This window comes from Schistocerca serialis, chromosome 12 (genome assembly GCF_023864345.2).
Source record: "Schistocerca serialis cubense isolate TAMUIC-IGC-003099 chromosome 12, iqSchSeri2.2, whole genome shotgun sequence".
NCBI classification, from domain to species: Eukaryota; Metazoa; Arthropoda; class Insecta; order Orthoptera; family Acrididae; genus Schistocerca; species Schistocerca serialis.
The window spans coordinates 147,592,288-147,600,372 of NC_064649.1; the positions used below are offsets into that span (position 1 = coordinate 147,592,288).

Sequence of the window (8,085 nt, forward strand, 5' to 3'; positions counted from 1 at the left end):
GCTACAATCCATACAAATATTTTAACAAACGACTTCCTGACATTTAAATCTATACTCGATGTTAACAAATTTCACTTCTTCAGAAACGCTTTCCTTCTCATTGCCAGTCTACATTTTATATCCTCTCTGCTTCGACCATCATCAGTTATTTTGCTCCCCAAGTAGCAAAACTCCTTTACTACTTTAAGTGTCTCATTTCCTAATCTAATACCCTCAGCATCACCCGACTTAATTCGACTACATTCCATTATCCTCGTATTGCTTTTGTTGATGTTCGTCTTATATCCTCCTTTCAAGACACTATCCATTCCGTTCAAATGCTCTTCCAAGTCCTTTGCTGTCTCTGACAGAATTACAATGTCATCGGCGAACCTCAAAGTTTTTATTTCTTCTCCATGGATTTTAATACCTACCCCGAAGTTTTCTTTTGTTTACTTCACTGCCTGCTCAATATACAGATTGAATAACGTCGGGGAGAGACTACAACCCTGTCTCATTCCCTTCCCAACCACTGCTTCCCTTTCATGTTCCTCAACTCTTATAGCTGCCATTTGTATACAAATGGCAAATAGCCTTTCGCTCCCTATATTTTACCCCTGCCACTTTCAGAATTTGAGAGTATTCCAGTCAACATTGTTAAAAGCTTTCTCTACAAATGCTAGAAACGTAGGTTTGCCTTTTCTTAATCTAGTTTCTAAGATACGTCGTAGGGTCAGTATTGCCTCATGTGTTCCAATATTTCTACGGAATCCAAACTGATCTTCCCCGAGGTCGGCTTCTACTAGTTTTTCCATTCGTCTGAAAAGAATTCGCGTTAGTATTTTGCAGCTGTGGTTTATTAAACTCATAGTTCCGTAATTTTCACATCTGTCAACACCTGCTTTCTTTGGGATTGGAACTATTATATTCTTCTTGAAGTCTGAGGGTATTTGGCCTGTCTCATACATCTTGCTCTTCTTCTACTGTATTTCTTTCCCCGATTCTTGTCAATTGTTCCCTTATGCTCTCCCTGAATCTCTGTACAACCTCTGGTTTAGTCAGTTACTATAGAATATATAAAACATTTCAATGGTCACATGGTGTCCAGATGGTAGAGTTTTGTCAGGACTGGCTCTCCGAAGGGTGTCAGTAGTTCTAATGGAATGTTGTCTACTCCCGGGGCGTTGTTTCGACTCAGGTCTTTCAGTGCTCTGTCGAACTCTTCACGTAGTATCTCCCATTTCATCTTCATCTACATCCTCTTCCATTTCCATAATATTGTCCTCAAGTACATCGCCCTTGTATAGATCCTCTATGTACTCCTTCCACCTTTCTGCTTTCCCTTCTTTTCTTAGAAATGGGTTATCATCTGAGCTCTTGATACTCATACAAGTGGTTCTCTTTTCTCCAAAGATCTCTTTAATTTTCCTGTAGCCAGTATCTATCTTACCCCTAGTGAGATAAGCCTCTACATCCTTACATTTGTTCTCTAGCCATCACTGCTTAGCCATTTTGCACTTCCTGTCGATCTCATTTTTGAGACATTTGTGTTTTTTTGCGTGCTTCGTTTACTGCATTTTTATATTTTCTCCTTTCATCAATTAAATTCAATATTTCTTCTGTTACCCAAGGAATTCTACTAGCCCTCGACTTTTTACCTACTTGGTCCTCTGCTGCCTTCACTACTCCATCCCTCAAAACTACCCATTCTTCTTCTACTGTATTTCTTTCCCCCAATTCCTGCCATTTGTTCCCTTACGCTCTCCCTGAAACTCTGTACAACCTCTGGTTTAGTCAGTTTATCCAGGTCGCATCTCCTTATGTAATGATATACTATATATTATAAATTCAGAGTTCTGGCGACAGATAATAGTTTCATTGCTGTTATCTTTCATTATTTCTATGGTTTAAGTGTTTATCATTTTTTTTTAAAAAAAAGGGAGAAAATTTGCAGAAGGTTCAACTGGTGAATTATTCCTGTGTTTCACGTGGTTGCTGTCTAGTTGATCTAACACTAATATCAGATTGTCAGTCTTGCGGGCTGGGCTAGTTAGCCATACTGTACCCTAACCCAGCTCCTGATCGTTCGACCGGTCAACAAATTGTTCCGGTGTGCTTCACCAGCTCGCCGACTCGACTATCGGAGATCAAACTGTCGCTGTTCTGGGCGGAGGGCCCCTCATAGGGACCGCTATACCGTGCCCACTGCTACAGTGGCAGGTTATCAAGAGTTAAGTGAGTTTGAACGTGGTGTTATAGTCAGCGCAAGAGCGATGGGACACAGCATCTCCGAGGCAGCGATAATGGGAGTTTCCCGTGCGACCATTTTACCAGTGTATCGTGAAAATCAGGAATCCGGTAAAACACCAAACCTCCGACATCGCTGCGGCCGGAAAGAGATCCTGCAAAAATGGGACCAAGGACGGCTGAAGAGAATCGTTCAACGTGACAGAAGTGCAACCCTCCCGCAAATTGCTGCAGATTTCAATGCTGTTCCATCAACAAGTGTCAGCGTGCGAACCATTCAAAGAAACATCATCGATATTGACTTTCGGAGCCGAAGTCCCACTCTTGTAGAAAGCCTTACGTCTCGCCTGTGCCAGTCAACACCGACATTGGACTGCTGCTGACTGGAAACACGTTGGCTGGTCGGACGAGTCTCGTTTGAAATTATATCGAGCGGATGGACGTGCAAGGGTATGGAGACAACGTAATGAATCCATCTATCCTGCATGTCAGCAGGTCAGCAGGGGACTGTTCAATCTGGTGGAGCCCCTGTAATGGTGTGGGGCGTGTGCAGTTGGAGTGACATGGAACCTCTGATACGTCTAGTTACGACTGTGACACGTGACACGCACGTAAGCATCCTGTCTGATCACCTGCATCCCTTCGAGTCCATTGTTCATTCCGACTGACTTGAGCAATTCCAGCAGGACAATGCGACACCCCAAACGTTCAGAATTGCTACAGACTTGCTCCAGGAAAACACGAGTTTAAACACTTCCTCTGGCCACAAATCTCCCCGGATATGAACGTTATGGAGCATATATGGGATGCCTTGTAACGTGCTGTTCAGAAGAGATCTCCACCCCCTCGTACTCATACGGATTTATGGACAGCCTTGTGGGATTCGTGGTGTCAATTCTCTTCAGCACTACTTCAGACATTAGTAGAGTCCATGTCACGTCGTGTTGCAGCACTTCTGTGTGCTCCGGTGGCGGTGTTACTCGATATTAGACAGATATACCAGTTTCCTTGGCTCCTCAGTGTATATGCCAAACTCTTGAGCCCCTACAGGCCTGCTTGCTGTCGCTGTTTTTACATTTGTTGTATTCCTGGTAGCCACCACCGTGGTCTAGTTCTTTTGAAGGGGGGCATTTACTCTCTTTAATAGTTTTGGAAGAATTGTAAAATATCTTCATCTATTTCTTTTTTGTTTTTGTTTTTTAAAAGGAAATTTCTCTAAATCTTCTGGGTATTGATATTGACCTTGTTATAATACTTACAAATTTCTAGTCAATTTCTAAGACTTCTGGTGCTTGTGATTATTAATTTTGATCTCGTTGTAAATTTTAAAATATATTCTAAGCCTTTTACAGCTCTGTGATTATTGATGTTGGTGTTGTAATTTTTTTAAAAAGAAGGATACATTTCAAATCAAATTTTTAAAACCTACTGGCGTTCTGTGAGTACTGATTGTTGTTAACTTTCGCTTCATTCAATTGTAAATGAAAGTTTTAAATGTTTTCACGAAATAAATCCAGGTGTTGTCGACCACACGTGATGTTGAACCTGGGGCTCGGCCCTTCCATGAACTCTTGCCGCCACCAGTGGAAGACCATGTCAAACACCATCACTGATAACCTAATCCCGGTACACACATCACTAAGGACGATGAATCTCGCCTGCATTGTCTGCTTTTATTAGCAGGAGGCGAACGACAGCACGTGTTTCGGAACCGCCCTTGTCAGACATTCGCTGCCTACACACAGACCGATGCAACAGACAGATTCCTGACGCAACGCCACCTTTTCCAACCCGGCAAGTGCCATGAATCTACACGCACTATTTTATTTCTAATTTATGAATAACATTCTCAGTACTATAAAGGTTTTCAATGACGTTAATCACATTTCGATATAGAAATGAATCGACGGTAACAGCTGTAAAATGGTGCCGGACTGGGATTCGAACCCATATCTCCCGCTTAATGTCTTCACCGCCTCTGCCATCTGAGTACACTTCCTTCTTTCTTCTTCTACTTTATCGTCGCCTTGTCCCTCGTCACGTAGGGTCGGCGTTTCTCTTCTGGATCCTTCTCCTCCATAGTTCTCTATCCATTGCTTCTTCCATCCTTTCTCCCTTAGGTCCCCGGATATCTTATCCTTCCACCTCATCTTCGGTCTTCCTCTCCTTCTAGCTCCTTCAATCTTTATGTCTTCAACTGTGTTTCCGACATACTCTGCCCCTTTTCTCTGTAAGTGTCCGTACCACCTTAGTCTGCTATCTTGTATCTTTTTCCCTATGGGCCCCACTTTCACAGCTCCTCTAACAAATTCATTTCTGATCCTGTCCTTCCTTGTTACCCACACATCCACCTCAGCATCCTCATTTCCGCCACTTCCATCTTCCTTTCCTGGGCTACTGTGATTGGCCATGTCACTGCCCCGTACATCATAGCAGGCCTTACCACCGACTTGTACACTTTCTCTTTCAAACCAATGCTCACCTTCTTGTCACACAACGCTTCACTCATTTTCCTCCAGTTGTTTCAACTGCAATTTATTCGGTCCCTCTGTATGTACGTCCCCGGGTATTTAAATTTGCAGACCGATTTCAGCTCATCATCCTGGATCTTGCAGGACCTCATCTGCACATCCTTCAGTGCTAAATATTCTGACTTTGTCCTGCTAATTTTCATCCCTCTTTCTTCTAGTGCCTTCCTCCAATCCTCCAGCTTTTCCTCAGGTCTGTCGATGCTCTGCTCACAAAGAACCACATCATCCGCAAACATCATATTCCACGACGCTTCCTTCTTCACATCTTTCACCAGCACATCCATAATCATGTCAAAGAGGTAGGGACTAAGCGCAGACCCTTGATGTAGCCCTACTTTTACTGGAAACGTCTTTGTCATGCCCACACTACTTCTCACCTGTGTCATTGCTCCTCTGTACATTTCCTTCACTAACCTCACATACTTCTCTGGCACGCACTGCTCTCTCATGCTTCTCCATATTTCGTCTCTTGGGACTCTGTCATATGCTTTCTCCAAATCAATGAAAGCCATATGTAGATCGGCTTGTAGCTCCCCATGTCTCTCCACTATCTGCCTTAAACCGTGTATTGCATCAGTCTTTCCTCTTCCAGGCATGAACCCAAACTGTTCTTCACACACCACAGTCTCCTTGCATAATCTTGCTTCTATAACTCTTTCCCAAATTTTCATTGTGTGTGCCATCAGTTTAATACCTCTATAGTTACTGCAGTCTTGCACATCACCTTTCCCCTTAAATATTGGGATCAGTACTCTAGTTCTCTACTCGTCTGGCATCTCCTTCTGTCGCCAAATCTTCTTCATTAAATCCCAAAGGAGCTCAATTCCCTTTTTACCGAGACACTTCCATACCTCAACGGGGATGTGGCGTGAGCCAGCTGCCTTCCCAGTTTTCATCTTTTCAACTGCCCATTCGACTTCATCTCTACTTATATCCATCGTTAATCCTTCGTTTGCCCCTCCTTCCTCAGTTTTCACTCTTACATTTTCTTCATTCAGCAATTTCTCAAAATAATTCAACCACCTTTGGATTATTTTTCCATGGTCATGCAGAATTATTCCTGTTTCATCTTTCATTTGTTTTATTGCTGTTAGATCCTTAGAAGCTTTATCTCTTGATTTGCCTATCCGTATCAGTTGTCTCATATCGTGATTTTTCTGTAGTTGTTCGTATGCCTCCCTTACTGATTCAGCTTTAGCTTTAGCCGCGGCTCATTTTGTCTCCTTCTTTGCACTTTTGTATGCTTGCCCATCCTCAGCACTTCTGGACATATCCCACTTCTTCTTAGCATCTTTCTTTTCCTTCACAACCTTCTGCACCTCTTCGTTCCACCATCATGCTTTCTTATCTTTTGGCACCCCTCACCCAGATGTTAACCCAAACACTTCCTCTCCGGTCTTCCTTATAACAGCACTATTTATTTTCCACCACTCATCTGCCAGTTTTACCTTTCCCAGCACTTTTTCACTAAACTTCTCTCTCAAATGTTTATCCCTTAATCTCCACCACTTAATTTTCCTTTCACATTGATTTATGTGCCTCTGTCTTTTACATACTTTCATCTCACAATCCGCTACAATCAACTTATGTTGTGTTGCTATTCCTTCACCGTATATGACTTAGTATTTTGCACCTCCCAACTATTTTTCCTTCTACATAATATGTAATCAATTTGGCTTTTATTTTCGCCACTCCTGTATGTTATTAGTTTTTCTCTTTTTCTTTGGAAGCAGGTATTCGTAATCACTATATCAAAAGCCACTGCAAACTCCACTATCTTTTGTCCTTCCTCATTTCTCTCGCCATACCCCCATCCTCCATGCCACCTCTCTTCCCCACCTTTCCTTCCGCCAACATGACCATTTACAGCCCCTCCGACTATCACTCTTTCATTCTCTGGTATTCCGACCATCACTCCATCCAAATAACTCCAAAATTTTGCCTTCTCGTCCTCCGAACATCCCACTTGGGGTGCATGGGCTGTCAGCACTGTTACCATTTCTCCGCCAAACATCATCTTAACATACACGATCTTATCATTTACTCTTCTGACTCCACGTACCTCTTCTTGAAGCTCTCTGTGCAAAGTAACTCCAAGTCCGTTTCTTTATTCCGGGCTTGCACTATTATAAAGTAGCTTATAGCCTTCAGCTAAGATCTTTGCGTTATTGCCCATCCACCTTGTCTCTTTCACACACAAAGCCTTTATCTTCCTCCTCTGCATCATGTCTACTATCTCTCTTCCCTTCCCCGTCATCGTTGCCACGTTTAGAGTTCCCACTCTGATCTTGAACACCTTTGGATCCTTCCTATCTGCCCCAAATCCCCAGTCTGCTTCACGGTGCTAGTGTGAACCTCTCACTTGCTCACTTGGCATTTCGGATTCCTACAAGAGATCGTACTTTGCGTGTATCGGCATTGAAAGAATGGATATCTGGTCGTCGCACCTTATTCGTGTCAACTGAATCTGCTTGTAAGTTCCATTATCTGAGGCGCAGTGCTTGTAACATTCTTTAAGAAATGTATGTTCCTCTTCAGAAGTTAATCATTTCCAGTACTTCTGTGTCGTCGTTGACAATCTAGTCTTGTACCAGGAGAAACAAGGGACAGAATGTCGTTTGGTGGCCGGTATATATACTTTCTATAACACAACTGCACACATGTATTAACAGGCTTCTTTATTAACAAAGGCAACGGCCTTGCCGCAGTGGATACACCGGTTCCCGTGAGATCACCGAAGTTAAGCGCTGTCGGGCGTGGCCGGCACTTGGATGGGTGACCATCCAGGCCGCCATGCGCTGTTGCCATTTCTTCGGGGTGCACTCAGCCTCGTGACGCCAATTGAGGAGCTGCTCGACCGGATATAGCGGATTCGGTCAAGAATACCATCATAACGACCGGGAGAGCGGTGTGCTGACCCCATGCCCCTCCTATCAACATCCTCCTCTGAGGATGACACGGCGGTCGGATGGTCTCGGTAGGCCACTCGTGGCCTGAAGACGGAGTGCTTTTATTAACAAAAACGAGAAGCTACTTATCTTTGAGTAAGTTAGGTAACAGTCCACATTAGCGTCACTGCCGGTGGCCCACTATTAACACTACACTCTCGTAGCCGGTGACATGAACTGACAGACGCCAACTAGATTAGTGACTTAGATAGTAACTGTGACTGACTGACTGCGCCCTCCGGCCCACGGCTGCGATCTAAACACTTGCTGTCGAGAAGGCGTTGTCGGCACGTTGCTTGCGAGTCTGTCTTTGGCCTCTCTCCTGAGAGGAGCGCTTGATTTAGCGCCTATTATCGATCTTCTTGCAATCTCTTTGCCGA

The 8,085-nt window shown here is 43.7% G+C and overlaps 1 pseudogene; it reads left to right on the forward strand.

The window, feature by feature from the left end:
* Nucleotides 1–7,446: 7,446 nt before the first annotated feature.
* LOC126428671 (5S ribosomal RNA) lies at nt 7,447–7,564 on the forward strand (annotated as a pseudogene).
* The last annotated feature ends 521 nt before the right edge of the window (nt 7,565–8,085 follow it).